Here is a 23,585-nt window from a genome sequence, read left to right on the forward strand (position 1 = left end):
CCCGGGTAGTCCTCAGGAGTCAAGCAACCCTCGCTACTTGCAATTGGATGATCTTAAGCAATTTCCCTGAATTTTAGAATTTAAGTTCTTCATCTACCAAACAGGGTGAAAAAAACCATCTCTGAGGAGGGTGATAAGATTCAGTAGGGTGATGTATGTGAAGTGCTGAGCATACAGTGAGACCTTAATAAAAGGTTTCCATGGCTGACAAGATGGCTCAGCAGGCAAAGGCACTTACTGTAAAAGCATGATGGCTTGAGTTAGATCTCTGGAAACCACATAATAGTGGACAACTCCACAAAGTTGTGCTCCGAGCCTTCACACACCTGTTGTGGCATGTGCGCTCATAGACAAAGACAGAGACGCAGACACACACACACACACACACACACACACACACACACACACAAAGAGGAGAGAGAGAGAAATAAAATGTAAAATAAATGGTCTCTAGTGCAATGTGTTGATATGATGAATGAAAGGTTAGTGTAAGAACTCCAACAGGCCTCAAATGGCATGCCAAAGACAGACTGGTACACATGCCCTCCCCAGCCCTCTCTTCCCCACAGGTCAGGATGCTCTATCTGCAGTGCATTGTCATTGAATTTTCCTCAGGAAGGCTCCCAGAGGAAAGAGCCTGAAGAAAATGCTCCACACACGCCACTAAATGAAGAGGAAGCAGAAAGTTTTCAACTATTTTGTGAAAACTTGTCGAACAATGGAAAAAGGAAACTCATTCGGGGTGTGATGCAAAGGTTACAGCAATGAATAGAAGTCAGCTGGGCCAGGAGCAAATTAATTTGAACATAATTGCAGAGAAGAAAAGGGAACTATGTCATACTCCTTTGGGAAATCTACCAAGAAAGTCCAGGTTTGGGTTCTTTTTTTCTTCTTGTTCTGGAATAAATAATTGATATCACTATCATGTGAACAAAAAAGAAGCCACCCCTGGGAAGACTCCATTTTCTTGTGACTGTGAGGAATTCTTTGTCTGGGTCACAGTGACAGAGCAGATTAGGTCATTGGAAAAGCAGAATGTCCCCGTGATTCCTCATGGAAAGTTTTCATAGGGAGGACTGGCCCTACTGATGGACGAGCAAATAGCTTAGCAGCATAAAATGTTACAATAATAAAAAGTAGATTTATTACAATGTGATAATAGTGATGTGATGATACAGCCTTAGAACATTAATCACATCTTATATTTCAGGGGAAAATAACCAAGAGCTGATTGACAGCACAGGAAGGGTTGGGAAGACAGTTTAGTAGTTTAGATTTCCAGTGACCTGAGAGCTGATGAGCTGACTGCAAGCCTGACTTCTCATTTCAAGTGTGTGTGTGTGTATGACTGCATGTTCAAGTGTGCAGTTCCTATATGGATGATTCCTGTGCGAATGTGGTGGGGAAGGGCAGAGGACAACCTCAGGTGTCTTTCCTCAGGCTCTGTAACAGGGTGTGTCATTGTCCTGAAAAATCTAAACAGTTGACTAAGCTGACTGGCCACCTGGCCCCAGGGATCCTCCTGACTTTACCTCCTTAAAACTGGTATTATGCATACATGCTACCTCAACTGCCTTTTTTTAAATGGGGATTGTGGAGATAAAATTAAAATCTCTGAGCTTATCAGATCAACACTTTACCCAATGAGCTATCTCCCTAGCCCCTCCCTACATGCTAGTTTTCTACATTTTATTGAAAAAAAAGGGGGGGTACAGTAGAATCACTGAAATTTCTGACATTTTTATTATTGGGTTTTCTTTTTTTTTCTTTTGAGACAGTATTGTAAGCAAGACTGGCCTAGTCCTCCTTGAGTTCTGGGATTATAGCTACATTCAAACCATACCTGACTCAAATATCTGTTTATGAAAATTACTTTTCAGCCTGACATGGTGGGGCACACCTTTAGTTCCAGAACCTGGCAGGCAGAGGCAGGTAGATCTCCATTACTCTGAGGCCTGTTTGGTCTACATAGTGAGTTCCACTCCAGTCATGACTACACAGTCATACCCTGTCTCGAAAAAGAAAATTATTTTCAGTCACTGGTCATCAAGGTAATCCAACTCTGAAGACTTGAGTGAGATGTCACTCACAACAGTCAGATCAAATAACTGCTATGGAAAGACAGGAAATAACATGCTGGCCAGGCTGGGAAGAAAGAAGGACTCTTAGCCTCTGTTGTTGGGAATGTAACTTAGTACAGCTATATGGAAACCATAAGAATTTTCTTCAAAAACAACTCTCAAAGTATTAACAAAAACATTACATATATTAAGAACAGGAAGCTAAAAAATGGCTCAGGGTTTAGGAGTACTGGTTGCTTTTCCAGAGGGAAATGCAATACCCTCTTCTGGTCTCCGTGGGCCTTGTATGCACATCAGGTACAGATACACATGTAGAAAGAACATCCATATACACAAAACAAAAATAAAAATTAAAAAAATTTAAAAACCCAAACTACAATTATTATATAATTAAGCAATCTAAGAACCAGCCATATAGCCAATAGAAATGAAATAAGTTTATTGAAAACAGACCTGCATGGGCCAGCGGGATGGCTGAGGAAATAAGCATGCTTGATGCTGATGTGCCTAACAACCTGAGTTTGATCCACAGGATTGATGCGGTAGAAGGAGAGAACCAACTACCAAAGGTTGTCTTCTGATCTCTACATGTGCTCTGTGTCTGGAATGCAACACACACACACACACACACACACACACACACACACACACACAAAATGAAAAAAGTGAAAAGAAGATATCTGCATCCCTATGTTTATTGTAGCACTAATCACAATAGGCAAGATTTGGAATCACACTAAATACCCTGCAATAGATAAATGGAGAGAGAATTGTGATACATATTTGCAATGGAATATTACTTAGCAGTTAAAAAGGATGCAATTGCTACATTGCAATGTAGCAATGCCATTTGCTACAACATGAATAGATCAGGAAGACATTCTGTTAGGTAAAATAATCCAGACACAGAAAGACAAATACTACGTGATCTCACTCATATGCACTGCTTTTGGAAGGTGGTCAGGCAGAAGCAGAGTGTTGGATGATGACTGCCAGAGATTGGGAAGAGAAGGCAGAGAATAGTTTAGTCAAAGAGTGTAAGGTGGACATGTCTAGAACCTCAGCTTCAGACCCATGGATAAATGGCAGTGCCTTCTCCCTGGGGTGAGGCTCAGAGGCATACATGGTAAAGCCTTCCTCTGGTCCAAGTGTGAATGTTGACAATGTGCAGAAAGTGTCCACCCTAGCTTTCTCCTTCTGGATGTTTATGGTCTGAAGACTGTGCCCCTACAGAGACTGTGTCTACTGAGATTAGCCAAGCCTGTCCTTTTGATCCAGCTGTATGCTATAAACCTTCCTCCTCATTGACCTGTATGCAATAACCCCATATATTTGCTCAGCTGTATGCAATAACCCTACCAGTCTGTTCAACTCTGTATAATGAACCTGCTGACCTTCCAGAATGCTGAGGCATCTCCAGCTGAGAGCCCAGACGACGCTATCCCAGCTTCGGTCTCTGTGTCTTCTGTCTGTTATTTCTTTATCCCTCACTATCCTAGTCAGGTCCATCCCTGGAGCCTTGCTAGATACAGCAAAGAGATAGGAAAGATAGAATACGTGGAGGAGAGATGGAAGAAAAAGAGAAATGGACCAGTGTGTATGCTGGGGAGAGAGGTAGAATGGGAGATGTGATGGCGGTGAAGAACAGGTTGATATGAGGAGTCTGCACTGCCGCCTGAAGCCACTTTGATACCCTGGGGTCATGCTGCCACGGCGGGGGGGGGGGGGGGGGGGGGTTGGGGGGGCATACTGATCTGCATTGCCTGTGTGGCAGGTCACCTGAGGCCATGGGGATGTGTGGACCCCCAGCTGCCACTGAGGGTCATGTCTGGGTCCATGGCCTTGTCACTTTTGGGGTCTGTGTAGATGTCCATGGCCCACTTTTTGCCTATTCTGACTAATGTTGCTGTGAACATTCATTTACAAGCTTTTATGTAGCTGCTATGGTTCTATGCTTTCATTGTTCTTGGGTAGACATCTAGAAATGGAAGGACCCAGACATTCTGGCTCCCCTTTACTTCTGTGTATGAGGCTTCCTAGTTCTGAACTGTCTAGGACACAAATGACTTAGTACTATAGACTGTATCTTAATTCAATAATTATTTGAAATGAATGAATTTGTCTTAATATACATAGTTCAGTGTGAAAGAACCATAACTAACTAGTTGATTTAAAATCCATCAGGAATCTGCATTATCACCTTGTCTGACCTTTAGAGACATAGATATTCCATGCAGATAAATGGTGCTAAGAAATATGTTGACTCTATGTATTTAAAAAATACATATACACCAAGGATCTCCTACATAACAGACACAATGTTAGGAACAAGGGACTTAAAGAGCAAAAAGGTCTAGGACCAGAAATCATTTGAAGTTCTATTTGCCCATGCATTGTAAGCTCTATTTGCCCATGCATTGTAAGCTCTACTTGCCCATGCATTGTAAGCTCTACTTGCTCATGCATCCAAAGTTCTACTCAGATCTCTTTATTGTGTACTTTGTGATGTTACTATTTACCAAATACAAAGTGCATCCCATCCTGTGAACATGAAATTTTCAGTACCTCCCAAACAAGTTTCAGCTTTTCTGGACAATAATCCTTAAAAACACATTCTACTTTCTCCCCACTTCAAGATTTTTCTGCTTCTACTTCACTTATAAAAAAAATTAAAAAAAATAAATGAGACCTGTTTTTTAGTGGCTGACATTAATCAAATTTACTTGTGGATTGAGAAATTTTCCATACACATATAGAAAGTGTTTTATTTCCTTTACCTTATAGCATGGATTAACATGTCACCAGACTTATTATTGGTTCAAAACATAGTTCGAAAATAGGTTAACAGGCCCCACCCCCTTTTCCTTTCAATATTGGTGCCTCTTCCCTTGTGATATGCTCTGAAAATAAGTGAATCAGAGGAGAAATAAAGGCTAATTTAATATAAGAACCTACTTTCTAATACTGATTTGGGGTCAGGTTGAACACAGTCTAAAAAAATTAAAAGTCAGAAGCAAGGACAGACGGCTAATGAAAGAGTGAGAATTTTTTATTCTAATGAATCATTCCTCCCACTTCCTAAGCCCAAACCAGATACACTTACACTCTTCTGAAGGCCAAACAGCCATTCAATAATACACGAGTTAAGAGTTAAAAATAATCAGTAACGTCTTCCCAGAATCTTTCTTCTCAAAGACCAAATACATTTACTTACTTCTAAATGGAACCTTTCCATTCTGTCATGTAATGTTTTCTCCATCATGGACAAAAGAGAGAATGAAGGAAAGGGTTTTGTTTTTTCTAGGAGTAGAATTCTTTTGAAAACAATCATTATTTACCTTTAAGTAGCCTTTTCATGATAAAAGTATCATAGGCTTGTTTAAAGCTTTTTTTCTTTACAGAATGACTACTCGTTTTGTTAAGGATAGGTGATTTATTCTGTGTCCTAAAGTTTACTAAATATTGAGTAAGGCTTAGACTGTCTTTACGGAGATTCGCTTTCCTCCTTGTCATGGGTGCCTCCTCTTCTGCCTCCCTTTTCTCTTCCTCCTCTTAAGAGGTAGCACCAGGTATCTAAACACACAAGACAAGACAGAAACAAGGGCTAGTTTTGAAGGAAAAATGGACTGAAACCACTCAGAACTGCTCCTCCACTTGCTGTCCTAAAGTCAATATAAATGGTTCAGGGACTTAGGACCGTCTTGTAATATGTAAGATGGTAATGGAGAGACACTATTGCATGAACTTAGAGATGGCTCTTGGAGGTTAGTAACTGAGGACAGCCGAGGGCTTGCCAGCATCTGGGCTGCTTTCTAGGCCACAGCTGCACACTCAGCAGTCTACATCCGGAAGAAAACCCAGAAGGGTATGGGGTGGAAGCCCAGCTGGTGACTAGTTTGTGAGTTCCAAGCAGGCAGCCTTCCTGCTTGTGATCCTCCAAGCCTCATGAAGAAGTTCCTCTGGAGGGAAGGATGGGATGAACAAAGAGGCAGACAGCAACAGCCCTTCGCATTGTCTTCTGTTGTCCCCAGTGCCCCACAGGGCACCTGGTGAAACAGGACTACTTATTCAGTAGTAGTCTAACACTGGTAGTCCAGCGCTAATGAACCAATCCCTACATCTTTAGTCCTGCTTCTCTCGACTCTTCCTACCTAAATGATCCTTATTGTGAAACATGGACCTCAAGTGCTCTATCTGAGTTAAACTCAACATATAGGTTACCCACTATCAGAGGGTAATGGGACTTAAAATCTGGAAAGGTAATAAATAGGGAAGGAAAGCAAGTAGTTGATTCGCTTAAGTCTGGATATACTAACATGGGACAGGAAGTGAGAAAAGCTACAGGTTCCACTTGATTGATGACTGAATTAAGTAAAATTTAAAACCTGGGTTAGTGATTATATTAACTGATGTCTGCAAAAAATCTCAAGTTTTCCATCCTCTGTTTCTCTTCAGAAAAGGGCAGGCCTCAATTTAGAAAAGCCTTAAGGAGGCTATCATGAAATACATAGAATTACTCATAGCGTGGAGATTATTTGCATGGAAATTGCTAGGTTGTTGCTAGTTTGAATGCTCAATGTAGATTTTTTTCAATAATCTATTGAAATGTAACCTTCTCCTGCATAACTGCAAACATACCACAAAAGGGAATCAACTACCTATGAAGAATTCACATAGGGTTTTCTTCATAGCCTTTTAATAAGCCAGATAAATATAAATAAAGCAATGTGTTCAAACATAACCTTCTCCAACATAACTGCAAAAGTATCACAAAAGAGAATCAACTAGTCTATAAATACTTCACATAGGGTTTACTTTATAGCTTTTAATATGCTAGATAACGATAAAGAAATGTGTAACATTTTTAGGTTACATAATTGTGAAAGTTTAGAGATTGAGTTTCAGATACCAGGAGGCTTCCATTTGTGAAATTCTAATCGAAATAAATAATTTCTCCAGAAGCTGCAAAATAACTGATTTTTTAAAAAATATGTATGATTTTTGGGCTGGACAGATGGCTCAGTAGTAAAGAGCACTAACTAATTGCTCCTCTAGAGTTCCTGAGTTCAATTCCCAGCAACCACATGATGGCTCACAACCATTTGTAATGAGATCTGGCGCCCTCTTCTGGCCTGCAGGCATCCATGCAGACAGAACACTGTATACATAATAAATAAATCTTGAAATATAAAATAAAATCCCTTTCCTTCTAGTGGGCATGGTGGCACATATCTTAAATATATATATACATGATTTTTAAAACATGGATTCCTGAATTTTTGTGTGAACTCAAGCTTCAGGTAGGTACAGGGCACATGCCTGTGATCCCAGCACTGGGAAGGGGAAGAAGGACCCTGAGTTCAGGTGAGTTGGGTTACATAGTGAGACCCCATCTCAAATGACAATCAAATAGCTTCACGTGTCTCCTTTGACATGTGGATTTAATTTATGCTATAATAATAGAACAAGGCAGCAAGGCATTTCAAGGGTCCAGGTCCAATTTGTCAACCCTCACAGGTTAGGATAACAGTCTTATAGATGGGAGGCAGGAAGTGAGGTGGATATCCTACTTTGTGGTAAACCCCTGACTGCATGTTCCCAGGAAAATAATGTGTAAGAAATGAATAGTCCTTATGTTTGTGGGAGTCCAGATAGTATTGACAATACTACATCAGAGACAGCACAGCCGTCATTTTCATGTGGAATAAAGTAATAGTAACTGGTTTTTGCTTTTTTTTTTTTTTTTTTAAGCTTGCACTGAGTGAATACTCTACTACTGGGCTACTACTGCAGCCCAGGTTTTTGTTTGTTTGTTGTTTTGTTTCATTTGGGGTTTTTATTTGTTGGTCTTGTTTTGCTGGCTTTTGTAACTTACATTGCCTACCTGGCAGGATGCCCCGAGTCTGGACTCAGGAAGTACCTTCCCTTTCTAAGCTCTATACCAACTTATTCTCTTTCCTGGACTTTTTTTTGTTTGTTTGTTTGAATATCAGCTCTACTTTTCCATCTCATGTAGGCTGTTGCATATCTGCAAGTTATCATTTCTTCTGGCCATTCTTGGAGTCCCAAGAATTCATGATCCAGTAAGTGCTAAACCTGAATGCCTCCTCTTTATCCAGTGCCAAGTTAGAGCTACAAAGCGTACACAAATACTCATCTTCAAAGATCTTATCTTGTCTGTAAGAATAAAAACCACACAGCGGGCTCCAAGAGAATTTAGTCTTTGGTTATGCCTATGAGTGGGTTTTTGGACCATTCAGTGCAAAAACTCAAAGGAATGATATTACCTGTCTTAGTTAGGGTTTCTATTGCTGTGAAGAGACATCATAATGATGGCAACTCTTATAAAAGAAGACATTTAATTGAGGTGGTGGCTTACAGGTTCAGAGGTTTAGTCGATTATTATGGTGGGACATAGTGATGGGCAGGCAGACATGGTGCTAGAGAGGTAGCTGAGAATTCTACATCTTGCAGGCAACAGGAAATGAACTGAGACACTGGGTATGGGTTGAGCATATATGAGACCTCAAACCCCGCCTCCACAGTGACACACTTCCTCCAAAAGGCCACATCCACCCCAATAAAGCCATACCTCCTAATAGTGTCATTTCATTTGGGGGCCATTTTCTTTTAAACCCCCACACTACCATTTGGAATGTCTGTTGTGTTTAGGAACATAGTATCATAGGTTTTATAAAATCATCAAAAAGGACTATGTTTTTTTTTCTTTTACTACACATGGGTAATAAATGACTAGGAAAGATGATCTGGTAAATAGGCAATATCAATTTCTCTTTATTGATATTTCTCATGGTCAATGGTAGTCCATCACACCAGGTAAAAAGAAGTTAGCTCCAAGATAGAACACATTCTATAGCTTGAGTATCAGCAGTGCTATCATGCCCCTTAAGGGTGATGAGGAGAAGCTATTAACAGAAACATTCAACGTTTACTGTGACAGTTATAGGTGATTGGAGTTCATGCCTAGAAGATGACACTAGTTTTGTGGTTAAGCATGGTATCAGGATGAACCAGTATATTGTTCTGGCCTTGGTGATGATATTCTTGACTTGATAAAGTTCAGGTGAGGTTTGAAAGCTCTTCATGTCCTGTAACTCAATGACCCAGTGGATTGGCCAGTCAAGGATTAATCACATCATTCTCTCCACACCTTGGATATTAAGGGGGCAACTGGATGTCAACCCTGATTTTTCTGAATCCTGCTTTCTTTAGTGGGAGGGGACCTGTGGGTGGGCTTCTCAGCAGATGAATTTAGTCCAAGTCTGCAGCCATGTACTGCTGACAAAAACGGTTTCTATTTGTAGGGCTTCCCTGGAGTAAGCTGCTGTGCTCATTTTAGACTTTCTTCAGACCTGGTCTATAATTCTGTCCTGACTGCAAAGTCCTCTGGCCTCCCGGCATGGGCATTTCAAGGGCAGAGTCATACATAGCTACTTTTATGGCAGATTATTATTTCTTTTTACTGGGCATGTGCATGCATGTAGTATGTGATATGTATACATGTTTGCATATGTATAAGTATACTTGTTCATGGCACATATTCGTGCACATGCATGTCAAGGCTCAAGGGTGACATTGAGTATCTTCTGTCATGTTCCTCTTTATTTACTAGGCAGGGGTCCTCACTGTATCCAGAACTCACCAAGCCAGCTAGTCTAGCTAGTGAGCATGCCCTGGGGATCAGGTCTCTGTCTCTGGAGTGCTGGAATTACAGGTTGTCACACCTGCTAGGCTTTTATCTGGGTTTGTGGGTCTTCACATTTTTTATAGTAAAGGTTTTAGCCACTGAACTATCTCCCCAGCCCTGGTCTTCATCATTTGGAGTTACCTTAGGAATCTGATTCTCAGTTTTCTGGATTAGCACTGTCAGATAGAATATAACATGACCTGCAGTCTTAATGTTTAGTCAATTTAAAAAGTAAAAACCAGGGGGTGGGAGAAAGTCATCTTAATTGTGAAATCTAAGCTACCCAAGATATTCTAATTTCGAATGCTATCAACATGAATTACTTATGATTTTGTTATTGTTGTTTTGCTCTTAAACTAAGTGTTTGAAACTCACTGTATATTTTACAACTACTTCATATCTTTGTTAGAAATATTCACATCTTAGGTGGCTAAATGACTGGTAGCTACTGGATCAGAGATGCAGGTCTAGGAATTGTTTTCCCATGAAAAATATAACAGAGATGCAGCGGCTCCCCTCCTGACCCCTGTTCATAAAGGTGAACAAGTCACTCATTCTAGCATCCATCACTGTCAGCATCAATTGTACATCATAAGAAACCTCTTTTGTGTGATCTAGCATCTTCCAGAACTTGCTAAATGTTGAACAATACTACATGCACACACTGGCATAGAAAACCGATCTGGATAGCTAAAAGACTTGCATGCTCAGAAAATACGCTTACATTGCCTTCCGTATGCTCAAAACACCTTCCATTAAAAGGCTTGAGAAACCTTTTTTTCCAGATCTACAAAAATGTGCATACAAAAGAGTAAGTCCTTTTGAGTAAAGAGAACTACAGTATATAAACGTAAGTAAGGCATGGCCTCTCACTGAAACATGTGGTTGGGGAGGGAAGACCATGGATAGAGTAGGTAGGGGGCTTTTGTCTACTGTGTGATGAGTATGAAAATGAGCCATCTATTCCTTTCAACTCTAACCAAGCATTCTTTTGGAAACCTGTGTCACAACTCCATTGTTTCCCAGTCAGAAGCTCATGAAGTAATCCCTGCTCCTCCTTCACTAGTTATCATGGCTATATAGTTATTACTATATTATCATGGACTCATTTGTTGAGATTGCTTGAAAGGCAGAGTCAAAGGTCCTTGGGAAATGGAACAAATTGTTTTTATGACAGAAAGGAGAGACAACTATGTAGCAGTGTGGATTCTTCTGTTGTGGCAAGTTGGGAGGTTTCCTGAGGAGGCAGAAAACCAGCATGAAGCATCAGGTACTAGAGTTCCAAGACCAGCCAATTGTGTGCCTTCTAGGAAGGAACTCAACCTGCATGCCTTTAGCTTCTCGTGTGCTAAAAACAAAGATTCCTTAATAGGAATTGATGAAATGATACACTTAGCTTAGAAACAATGCCTGGGACACAACATGCAACCATGAGATGTCCATAATTATTAGCTAGTTTGCCCTCATTTGTTCTTAAAGTTTCACAAGGCTTCAGGCAAGACTGTTGAATCCAGCAATAGGGAAAGACAGCAGGCAAGTACTAATGAGTATCTCTCTAATCCCTCTCTAGAAGGCAAAACCGTGGTAAAGAAATGACAGTGATTTATTTGCCTCAGGGCTCAGAGGCTGCTCCTAAATGGGGGGAGGGGTCTCTTAAGGAAATGGTGATGGAGGTCCGGAGAGGCAAGTGCTTTGTATAGGTAGGTACCTGCTGGAGCTATAGTGGAGATTGAAGTTAACCTGGTTTCTCCTGGTCCTGAGTTGTGCACCTGCCAGGCAGAGAGAACAAACCCAGAGATGATCAAGCTCAATAGCATGAAAATGTGTGCAGGCTCACTCAGTAGAACCATTTGTTAGCATTAAAAGGATTACTGTTGGTAGCAGGTCTTTAGCGGGAGCAGACAGACCCTGCTTCGGATGTTATGATATATTTTGGCGCGCTCTCATATCCTGGCACAGTGCCTGGCCTGGCACCCAGATGACACTGGGGTAACGTTTGTGGAATGAATACGTGTAATCTGGTTTTGGGGTGTGGGGCAGGGAAGAAGAGAGTAGGATGTCTGCCTCGAATCCAAGCACTTCTTCCAAAAGCCAAAGCCCTAAGCACTTTGCAGCCTGGAACCCAGACACGACTTGGTGGTGGGTTGAAACCCAACCATTTCACCCCAGATACAGGGGTTGAAGTCTAGGAGCACGCCTCGCCTGGACACAAGCATCTCAGTGTGAGCAGCTCTCTCTGAAATCCTTATTTTTCTGGTTTGCGGTTTATTTACTTAAGCATTTACAGATTCCAGGAGCAAAGGGGCTGCTAGAAACCGGGTCGAGGCCGAGGTCGCGGTTTGTATTTCTTTTCTGTTTCGCGATCGCGGTATCGGCAAGTCACAACAAGGTTCCTTTATTTGTTCAGCGGAGAGGGTTGCGTTGCTTTTACCCCCCATTGTGCGAAGAAAGACAAGACACAGCTCGGGTTCAGGAAAGGGCTCTCACACGATAAACCCGCGTCCCGAATAGCAGGAACCACTCCATTCCCAGACTTAGATTTTCACGCAGACACTAGAAGGATTTAATAAAGAACTAGAACAGATTTAATAAAGACAAACTCGCTTCTTTAATCCTTGACCGCAAACCATTGGCGTTTTTGTGCCTTGGATTTCTGAAATTCTTGGCTCCAGGACACTGGTCGCGCGGGGGTGGGTAACAGCTTGTAAAAACTTCCCAAAACAGTAATCCGAGCTCTTCCCCTCTCTGCGGCCCCTAGTGACACCTGGATTTTAGGAAAGGGAAGATACGACAGTCAAAAGAGAATGGTTCACAGGGTTAGGGGATACCCCTAGGGGAGACAGTGGGTCGTGTTTTCCAAACCAGTCAAGTAGGATTTTCAGACTCAGGTTCGCAGCCCGGGAGGTCCCGCTGGACGCCCCTCCCCCGTCTCCGCGCGCGCGTCTATTTAGAACCCAGCCCCAGAGCCCAGGGGATTCTGGGACTTGTAGTCCTTCCCCGCAGCCCCAGGCGCAGGCACGACCTGGGACTCGGACTACATTGCCCAGGGAGCTTCCCGGCCTATATAAGCGGCCAGGCGCCGCTTCAAAGTGCAGTAACCATGTGGATGTTCTGCTGAAGCGTTTCCTCAAGCCTGCTGGGGTGGGAGGAGAGGAGGAGGTGGTGGTGGTGGAGGAGGAGGAGGCAGGGGGTGGAGAGAAAGAAAGCGCACGCCGAAAGGAGGTGTGGGTGTTTCTCTCCCATCCTAACGGAACGAACTCCCTCTTCGCGGACATGGGATTGCCCAGCGGCTGCTAACCCCTCTCCTGGTCCTGCTCCCCCAAACCGGCGTGGCTCCCCGGTCACCAAGGTAGCTGCTGGGGCCGGGCAGAGGGCGCGGGGAGTTGGCACTGGCTCCCGTTCGCAGAAGTTTTTGCCCCGATCTCTGGGAGTTCTTGGTGGCTTTGCATGCACTTGGCGAGTATTTTGGGGCTTCTTTCCCTGTGAGCAATTTCGGGAGGAGGTCTGATTTTTTTTGGGGGGTCTAAGCAACACCCCAAATGTCCTCGACTCTAGTGACCGGCTTCAACCCCCTTCCCCGCACTGAAATGGCATTCCCCCAAGTTGGAAACTGTTGGAGTGGCTGCAGGAAATAGTTCCCCCCCCCGGGGGGGGCAGTTGAGGGGGTGTCATATGAGTTTGCTCAAGGAAATAATCTTTCTAAAAATGTAGCTAGTCCTGTTGCGCCGCATGGCTGGTAGAATAATGCATGCGTGGGGGCCCCCGTGGGGAGGGTTAAAAAAAAAAAACCAAAACGGAAGAAAACCGGGGGAAGAGGGGAGTGGCGAGAGAAGTGTGGATCTAGCTCGTGCCCAGTGAGGATGCGGGTTTCGCATACTTGGCCTCCTCGAAGGGAAACAAGTGCTTTGGGATCGCCCCAACACACTTCCCTTAGTTCCACCTCCGACGTGTTCAGAGTTTCTGCGTGCCGCTTGATCTTTCTGGTCAGCTATGTAAGGGAAACAACCAAGCTGAGTTTGCTGTTATCTGGGGGCAAGAGATCCCGCCAACTTGGCTACTAAATTGGGAGGTGGGGAGTGGGATCAGCAGGAAATGGAGGCAAAAAAGTCGAAACTCGGATTTGAGGCCATTTCTGATAGACCCTCGTGGGGTCCCCTACTCAGTCTTCTTTCTTTGTAAACATTTAGGAGCTGACTACAAGGGAGCACGATTCGCATCCTTGACTTGGCGTGCTTTGGCTGCAGAGTGCCTGACCTGGGTCAGGTGAGTGTGGGAGCTGAGTGCTAGAGTCGATAGGGGATTTGTGCTAGACCTTTTTGCAAGTCCTCTTGGAGCGGCCATATAGGTTGAGTAGGGAAGAGAGGAAGAAACTGTGGTCAAAATTGGTCATGGTCTTTGGTGAGGAAAGATCCATTGACAGCCACTTTCGAAGGTGGCTCAGAATTGAAATAGCCTGATGTTTATGGGGGAGGAGGGGACGAGAACCAATCAACAAAATTCAGTAAAATGGGACTATGGCCAGAGAGGCATGCTCATTATTTAAATTCTAAACGATGCAGAACTTTTCATCTGCCAAAGTCTTTAAGCAGAAGTGAAATACTCCTCCCTTTCACACACTGTCACCGTTGTGGACGTGCATGTATGTAATCGGTGGGCTGGACTGCAAGAAATGAAAGTGGCAAATTGAAAGAATGAGAACTTCATAAAGGGAAGTTAGAGCTTCAAGAGTAACATAGTAGCTTCCAGGATTTGACTGGAGCCATCTGAATGTCAAGGGACCCAGAGCGCTTCTCTTGTTTTGATCCCTGTTTTTGGAAGAGGAGCTGAAGGCAGCATTTCTCAGGTCAATATAGTGGCTCCTCTTTTTATTTATTTTTTTATCCCCTAAAATGGCCACACTTCATTTCTAGAAAGTAGAGCCTCTGTAGGTGCACAGACAACCCCCTATGGTTGCAGGTTTGTCCATCAAGTTTTTTCCTTGTGAAATATTTGTGAACTGAGTAAACAACAGGTTAACAGGGGTGGGGGAACTGTGGGCAGCTAGTTCTTGGTAACTTCTTTAATGTCCTAAATATTTAGCTGTTCCCTGGGCTACAATCTTTGGGCTTTTCTAATTAGGGACTAAAAGCCAGATACTTCATTATGGTAGTATAATGCTTTTGTTTCCTGTTGATAAGATCCTCAGGAGTACTGGTGGAGTGGAAAACTTTTGGATGGGAAGGTTAGTTCTCTTATGGACTGATGTTGACCAAAGATCGGGGTTGCAGACAAGGGACAACTGGTCTACAGAGTCTTCTGATGCCTAAAAATGAGACTGCCTCATTAAGTTGCAGTAAGCCAGGTGCAGAGCTGTGTCTTATAGAAGACCTTAGATATGGGTAAAGAAGCCGAGGTACAGCCCAGGCAATTATGTGTGCGGAGGATGCTTAAGTTTGCAGAGTGCTGGGGAGAGAGAATCTAGGAGAAACAGTAAACACACTGCTCTTCATGCAGTCATTTTTACCCATGTCCCACCAATGATGCACTAACTGTACTTTCCTTGATGTGCGACGGAACTGATACAGCCGCTGGCAGGGATGGAAGAATGTGGATATTTGTAGAAGGATTTAATGTCGGACTGAATTCATTTTGGAAAGCTTTATGCTGAAAGCGTGAGTCAGGACGGTAAAGGAAAACCAGACGAAACCCAGTGTCCACGTGAAGCACTAGGTCTGTCTCATATTTGAACTTTATCTCGATCTTTCACATCAAGGCATCCGAGCAGGTTGAAGGAGTCAGGTGTGTCTCTGCCGGAATAATTGGAGAGCTTAAACTGCTTCAGTTCGATCTGTGGAATGTTGGTAGCTTGTCCTGTGGCCTCTGATTTGCCTGGTAGTAATGTTTTTCTTCTTCATGTCTATGTGTTGTGTTGATGTGTTCTTGTGAGCGTGCACATTGAAAATACAATCTGCTCTTTGACTCAGTCAAATCGGAACAGAAAATCCCATCAAGATTTCCTTCTCACTCAAGCAGGGAAAGTTCTCTATGTTCCCAATGAATCACTCGGGGTATCTGCATGAAAGTCACTGGGGGTCACCATCCATTCAAACAAGGTGGTTCCTTTTGCCAGCCTTCCTTGAAGGATGTGACGTGCAGTGGTTGCTTAGAAGAGAAATAGGTTAACGCCACAAGAAAGATTTTTTGACTTTGCCCTCAAAGTGTTTTCAGTTGCAAAACATTAGACTCTGGAGGTGGGGGTGGGAGTGGGACACTCTGGGACTAATTCAGTGTTGTGTGAGGAACTGACTTGAGTAAAATCCACATGACTTTTTAGCTAATAATGATCTCATATGGAATTTCTGTATGACTTTTTTTTTAAAAAAATACAAGCTCTTTAAAATCAAACCAAATACGAACAACAGAAAAAAATTCACCAAAATAAAAGCAGGCCTGAAGTTAGGTTTCTAGGTCAAGCTGTCCTTGGATACTTCTAATTAAGGAATCTACACAAGGACAGTGTCCTGTCTTGCCTGTTATTGGTTTGATCTTTTAAAATAAAATGCATTGGATTTACAGATTGCTGATAACTAGAATTGCAGGGCAGTTGTGTTAGCTCATTTTTTTTTTTTGCTATTGAAGTTTGATGAATGCGATCAGGCTTGAAGTCAATGAATGACATTACTTTTATGACTTTTTCTAGTTGTCATAGTGTCTGTGGTTCTGAGATGATTGCTAATGAGGAATGAGCTGAATAGACTCCTGAAACCATCACCTGTTAAACCATGAGATTCTCCCTAGGCTGATCATAGTTGGAGGCAGTTGGTGTGCTACATGCACCTAACAGACTTTCACCCCTGTTAAAATTGTTGTGATTCAAGTGTTCTATGTTGCGTAGTTAACAGATTTCTTGAGTACCTCCTATGTACCAACTGTGTTCTAGGTGCTTGGGGTATAGCGATAAGCAATCATGTCTGTTCCTCAGAGGTTTAAGTCCTAGCTGGGGGGAAGCAGTCAATGTGAACAAACAAGTAAGTATTGTAGTATGGCAGGTGCTAAGTGCTCTGGGGAGAAATCAGGCAAGAGAGGATGAAGAAAGGACAAGGTTTGGAGACATTGGAACCCTTGTGTGTCCTCGGTGGGAATGCAAGAGGTGGCTCTTAGGCAGAGCAGTATGGTAGCTCCTGAAAATAAGAAACAGACTTATATGATTTGATATTTCCAGTTTTCGGTATCTAAAGAATTCAAAGCATGGACTTATGCTGTTTGTTTTATGTTGAAAATCGCCTCACTGACGTTAGCCAAGAGGCTGAAACAAAACCCCAGAGTATCTATTAATATATGAATGAAAAACAAAGTGCTGTTTGTGCATTCAGTGAACTATTATTCAGCCCAGAAAAGGAAGAAACTTTTCACAGTGTATTCCAACCATGAAAACGTTATGCTAACCGAAAGAAGCCAGCCATCACCAGATATACATTGTATGATTCTCATAGTATGCAGTCCCATGTGAGCAGTCAGATTTCTCAGGCCAGAATGTAGACTGGCAACATCTCAGGGTCTAAAGGAAGGGGAAGTTGGATTCATGAACACAGACTTTCTGTTTGTTAAAAATGAAAAAGTCCTGGTAATGAACAATACTGGTAAATTTTAGTAATGTATTATCCAAATAAGAAATTAAAAAAAACCCAGAAGTTTGAGGAATATGAAGGGTGTGTTGGGAGTTAAGGCAGGGCTCTTTATTGTGTGGCATTTGAGCAGAGCTCTGGGGGAAGCTAGCCACATACCCATGTTGATATTCCTGAAGTCCAGAGTAGAAAGTGGGAAGGCCCTGAGGTAGAAGGAGGTGGGCCATGTTGGAGGCAGGGCAAGGAGGCTGGAGCGGCTGCAGGTAGGGAGCAGGGGTAGGGTTTAAGGTAGGAGGGTAGTCAAGGTCCAATGGTGGAGGCTAGATTTTGCACATCAGCAGTTCTGAGGATTTCTGAACCCTGACAGGGTCCTCAGTGTGGTTTTCAGCATTGCTGAACTTGACTGTGCTTTCTAAAGAGACTGGCCGGGCTGGCAAGACCACATACCAGGGGGAAACTTGATACAGGGGGCATGAGGGAAACCTAGATTTCCAGACTGGTTTGTCATGTGACCTTTCCTGGCATTGAAGTTCGCTTTAGTAGGAAAGGAGTCTCTTTTGCTGAAGAGTCGAACTCAGCTTTGTATTGCTCAGCAAATTCTGAGAACCATCTGGTGGTCCTGGGGTTCCACCAGCCTTCTGCCCTGTCACCACCCTGTTGTCCATTAGATTTCACTTAGGGGGATGACCTGACACAGAGCACTGTTTTCATCATCTTTGGGGCATGAGAAGCTCCATATTAGTGATCTCCTTGAAAACTCCAAAGAGATACCTTCACAGGGGCATCACAATCCCTAATTGTATTACTGCAGAGAATATATGTTCATTGTCAAACCCAAGAAGCAATGGGCAAGCCACACAGCAGAACAATAAACCTGTCTCAGCCATCCCAGAGTCAGAGCCCAGGCTTTTCACCACATGTAAAATTAGCTGTGTATTTAAGACTCACAGTCACACCCCTTCCATTGAGTCTCTTGCTAGCCAGGAGATACCTATATTTTCCTTTTTCCATAGGTCTGTCCCTTTGATGGGATTTTATTTCATTTAAAAAAATTGTTTTAATTTTATGTGTGTGCCTGTATTTGTTTAAGTGCACTGCATGCCTGCCTGGTAACCTTGGAGTCCAGAACAGGCACTGGATCCCCTGAACTGGAGTTCCAGATGGCTGTGTGCCACCTTGTAGGTGCTGAGAACCCAACCTCAGTCCTCTGGAAAAGGAGCAAGTGCTCTTAACTGCTGAGGCATCTCTCCAGCCCTCGATGGGATTTCATTTAAATAATATGTATGGAATGAGTAGAGTACAAAAATAGTACATCTTCAGAGTTCGTCACTTATTGCACAACCCAAATGTTCTCAACTGGTGTGTTTTGTCCTTTGAAGAAAATGAAGTGACAGTTGAAGCACTGTTCACTTGTAAAGTATCCTCTTACGAAAGAAAAGTAATCATATGTAAGTATATATAGCATTTGTCGTGTGTTAGACTAAACTAACCCTGTGAAGTAGGTACTCTCCTAGTTTGGTTTTGTTTTGAGTATGTGCATTCTAGAGGTTGAACTAAGTCATCAAGCTTGCAAAGCAAGTGTTTTTATTTTTTTCCTGTTTGTTTGTTTTTATTTTGTTTTGAGCGATCTTCTTAGCCCTGTTTGCTTGGAAGGGAAACTTTTACCATAGAAGATTTCAAGCATAAGCCAGTCATATGTGTTGTGGTTCCTGCAAAGGCCAGAAAAGGGCACTGAAGTTAATGGGACTGGAGTTCCAAGCAGTTGTGAGCTGCAAAGTGTAGGTGCTGGGAACCGAACTTGGGTCTTTTATAAGAGCAGCGAGTGCTCTTAGCCACTGAGTCCTCTCTCCAGCCCCAACACTGGATTCTTAATATGTGGAGCCCACTTTGTTCATCACACTCTGCACACAGCCATTGTTAACTCGCCGCTAATCTTGTTCCACCTGCATCCTCACATGCTCCCCGCTTTAGTCTTCGAGCGTTTTGAAGTTCATCTTAGACACACGAGTGCATCTGTATTTTAGTGTGAATCCTTAGGATTTGAATTCCTCATATAGCTACATGATGACATACTTCCCAGTTTATGCACTGGCTGCTCTCCTGTGCAGGTGCTGGGGGACGGAGTGCTGTTGGCATCCATCGCATAGAAGCTGTGACTGAACTCAGCAACCTACAATACATAGTATTTTGGTAGTTAGAGGGGCTCAGACCAAGTGAGATTCTTTTTAATTTTTATTTATTTATTATTGCCAAATCTGTTTTGTGCCCTTCAGGGGCACAATGTTTTCCGTTTCAAAATATCTCTAGTGCCGCTCTTGGGTATCTCTGCGTATGGTAGGTATTCTTTAAAAGTTTGTACCATCGTGAACTCACAGATTTAAGCATATTTTGTATGCTTTCCTTCATAGTTACTTTTCTTTATCTCTCCTCCCATTTTGTTCTTATAATTTTGAGACAGGGTTACTGTGTAGCCCTGGGGGGGCCTCAACTTGGTGATCCTCCTGCCTCAGCCTCCTGAGTGTAGGGATTATATAAAGGTGTGTGCTACTACCCCTAGCCTTGTAGTTATTGATGTCCGTGAGGGAGTTCAAGTTGGTTCCTGAGACTTTTGACAAAACCTTGAAAGTTCCCATAGTTTCTTTCTGTGTGACAAGATGTTCCAGGCTTATCTTTTGTGTTTCTTACCCCACACCACGAATCACCCTTTTCATCAGGAAGCCCTTGTTCTTTTGAGAGGGAAATGACATGAGACACCTTTGTTTAGGACCATGAGAACATTCTTACCCTCATCTTGTAGGTGATAGAACAGAAGTGAAAATGGTGAAGGCTTAGTACCTGAATCACTCTCTCTTTTTGAGGCAGGGTCTCACCATGTAGCTATGGCTGTCCTAGAACTCACTGTATGGACCAGCCTGGCCTCCAACTCCCAGAGATTCTCCTGCCTCAGCTTGCCCAGAGCTGGGATTAAAGATTTGTGCCACTATGCCTGACTTTCCTGCATGTTTCTTAGTGACATTTTGATATGTTTTTGATCTCACAGGGGTCTGAAAGTAGTCCAAACTTAAATTTTTTTTTTTTCTCTTTGGTCTTTCAGTGTATTCCTGGATAAGCAAAAATGCTGTCCACACCCCTTAGTGGCAAACCATCTAGAGATGGGGAAGTCAGATTTGTGGACCTTGCTCAGCTTTTGCAGTGAAGTAAGATGAATAGAAATCCTCCAAGTGCTCTGCAGTGATGTAGATGGGAGTCGTCTTGGAATGGATTCTGAGTCTGAACTCTGAAGCTCTCTTGCATTATATTCATGTTATACACATAGTCTGAAGATAATCTCAGTCAGGGCTTCAGTAGTTTTGTGCATGGAAATAGGTTTATGGTGTGGAATTTTCTTTGTGGTGTCATGGCAGCGTTCAAGAAGTTAGGGAATTTTGAGCATTTTGGATTTGGGATTATCCCGGCTTAACCTGTGCTGACACCGGCCTGTGGGAATAGCCCAGAGGCAGAGTATGTGCTTGTTGTGGGTGAAGCATCCCAGTGCCAAAACAACAATGACAAACTTAACCCATGTGTTCTTTGCAACAACTAACCCCGCCATACACACACAAAGAGCGAACATGCAAGAGAGCAGGTTGTGTTGTTAATTTCAGTATTTCTCTTGCTGTTGGATTCGCTCAAAAGTTTGAGAAACACTGTTTCCATATTTCTGTCCATGTAGCCCATGGATCAGCATTTGGTGTCACCTGGGAACTTGTTACTTATACTCTCAGGTCCCACCTAGACATTCAGGAAGACCCTCAGGTGATGTGCACCCTTGCATGCTTGAGAAAGTCTGTCCTAGAGGATGTCTGCCCAGTCCTGTTAGCAGTAGCCTTTTTATGGTTCCCGTGTTTCATGGCCAGTTCTCACCTGTTGAAGCTCACCTTCGGACGCGCCTCTGGCAGTCTTCTCCTTTTCAGGGAAATGGAAAGCCAGGCTAGCTCACCAGGCAGCATTCTGACGAAAAAAGGCAGCTCTGTGTTTACATGAGCATGCTTTTATGGCTTTGAACCTGGACGTAGGAAGAGACCACAGCTACCTGTGAGCCCCAGGGTCATATAGTCACATGAAGAAACAAGTGCAGCTGCATTTTAACCTGCTGTCTGCCCACACCGGGGGAATTGATGTTTGAGGAGTTCTCTCATCACAGAACATCTGCACTACCGGGTATACTCAGAAAAACCTGATTGAAGGAAAAGAGCGCCATCCTCCCAAGTATCCTGGTTCATTTGCATTGTGGGGGGATGGGGCTTTAATCTGGGGAGTGGTTGCTGTTTTGTAAAGACAGCTTAAAAGCATTCCATATTTATTTCCTACTAGGAAAAGACTTAGGGATGTTCATTTATTTGCCTTATCTTGCCCATGCGCGTGCGTGTATGTGTGTATGTGTGTGTGTGTGTGTGTGTGTGTGTGTGTGTGTGTAAGTATTCTTCCTGTTGTGTACTTCACCCACCCTCTCCATATTGTCAAGTCTTCCTATCCAGTAGGATCTTTCCCAAATTCTTCCTCCTCTGTGCAGCTTTTCCTTTTACTTGAGACCTCTGTCATTTGAAACTCTCTGTCTCTTGATCTCTGTTTTCATGGGGGTTTTTGTTTGCTTAACCCTCCAGAGTACCTAGCACATTGGAAGAGCTCACAACATATTTGTTGAGTGAAGTAATCCATACCCATGTTGTCTATGAAGGTCCCAGGCTCCTTCTCAGAAGAAACTAAAGCATTGTACCTCTGTGCTGATTAAATCTTTTCTGAATTGCCTTATTCCCTTGGAAAACCCTTTTGGTGTGCAGAGAAATGTGGAGAATATGTGGAAATGTATTAAGCTGCTCTTTTGGAAGGGTTTTGAGCTGTTGCGCACTACAGTTCTCTAGAGGACACACAGCTTGGGGAATTGCTAGTGATAATCCGAGAGTGGAACTGAGAACAGGGTAGTGAAACAAACTTGCTTTGTACTGTTGCACCCTGCTGTCCCACAGGATGGGGGCTCCTCACCACCCTCCTGTTCACGGCTTCTCAGAGAGCAACAAAACATGGAACATCTGTGCGTCTGTTTCCTCTTCTGTAGATTAGGTATAAAAATACCTGCTGGGGGCTGGGGGGCTGGGAGAGAGCTCAGTCAGTTAAGTGCTTGCTAGGAAAGCAGGAGGACCTGAGTTCAATCCCCAGAGCCACATAAAAAGCCAGGTGTGGTGGTCCACACTTGTAATCCCAAAGCTGGGAAGTGGGAGACAGATAGATCCCTGCAACAACCCACTGGCCAGTCAGCTCATTAATCAGTGAACCCCAGGCCAAAGTGAGCGCTTCTCTCAAAAACAAAAAACAAGCCAGGCAGTGGTGGCACACACCTTTAATCTTAGCACTTGGGAGGCAGAGACAGGAGGATCTGTGAGTTCCAGGCCAGCCAGAGCTATACAGAGAAGTCATGTCTCAAAAAAACCAAACTAAACCAAAACAACAAATCAACAAGGTGGAGGGCTCCTCAGGAGCAACACTTACAGTTGACTGCTGGCCTCCAAACATATATATGCACACAGACGGTTCTTCCCCACCCAAAACACCTGCTTTGGGTCATTGTCACCAAATTATGTGATCAGATTGGAAAAAAAAAAAATACAGACCTATCCCTAGGGCCTGGATAGGTCTCAACTAGGTGGGTCATTTGGCTTTGTCAGAAGACATTTTTGCTTGTCACACCTGTGGATCTTGGGATGTAGTAGCCAATGTAGAGGCCTGGAATGATGGTCATTGTGCTATGGCTGTGCTTCTCAACCTGTGGATCACAACTCCTTTGGGGGGGTTGCATATCAGATATTCATATTATGATTCATAACAGTACATAATTATAGTTATGAAGTAGCAATGAAATACTTTTTATTGTTGGGGGGTTTGCCACAATATGAGGAATTTTATTAATGGATTACAGCCTTAGGAAGGTTGAGAACACTGTACTTTGGTGCTGAGGAAAGTGTCTCTATCATGAAGAACTCCAAATGTCAGTCATGCCAGGGTTGAGGAGCCCTGTGATGGAATAGGTTTCCAGATCCAGTGAAGTTTTCCTCTCTGATTTTTGACTTGACTTGCTCATTCAGGCTAGGCAGACAGAGGGCTTTCTTTTGAGGCTGGGGCTGATTTCACTTTACAAAGGTTTCAGTCACCTTTATT

General features: G+C 43.1%; 1 protein-coding gene across 12 annotated transcripts in view; it reads left to right on the forward strand.

Moving 5' to 3' along the window:
• Positions 1–12,880: 12,880 nt before the first annotated feature.
• Positions 12,881–23,585, forward strand: part of Itpr1 (inositol 1,4,5-trisphosphate receptor type 1) — a 336,728-nt gene continuing 326,023 nt past the window's right edge. For 7 of the 12 annotated variants that reach the window (XM_036181156.1, XM_036181160.1, XM_036181161.1 and 4 more), the window contains exons 1-2: positions 12,969–13,138; positions 13,977–14,052. The gene's annotated coding sequence lies outside the window, so the exon portion shown is untranslated. Of the gene's footprint in view, positions 13,139–13,976; positions 14,053–23,585 lie in introns of all 12 variants that reach the window. The other 5 variants (XM_036181157.1, XM_036181158.1, XM_036181166.1 and 2 more) reach the window with 1 other exon arrangement.

Source organism: Onychomys torridus, chromosome 3, assembly GCF_903995425.1.
Source record: "Onychomys torridus chromosome 3, mOncTor1.1, whole genome shotgun sequence".
Taxonomy (NCBI): domain Eukaryota; kingdom Metazoa; phylum Chordata; class Mammalia; order Rodentia; family Cricetidae; genus Onychomys; species Onychomys torridus.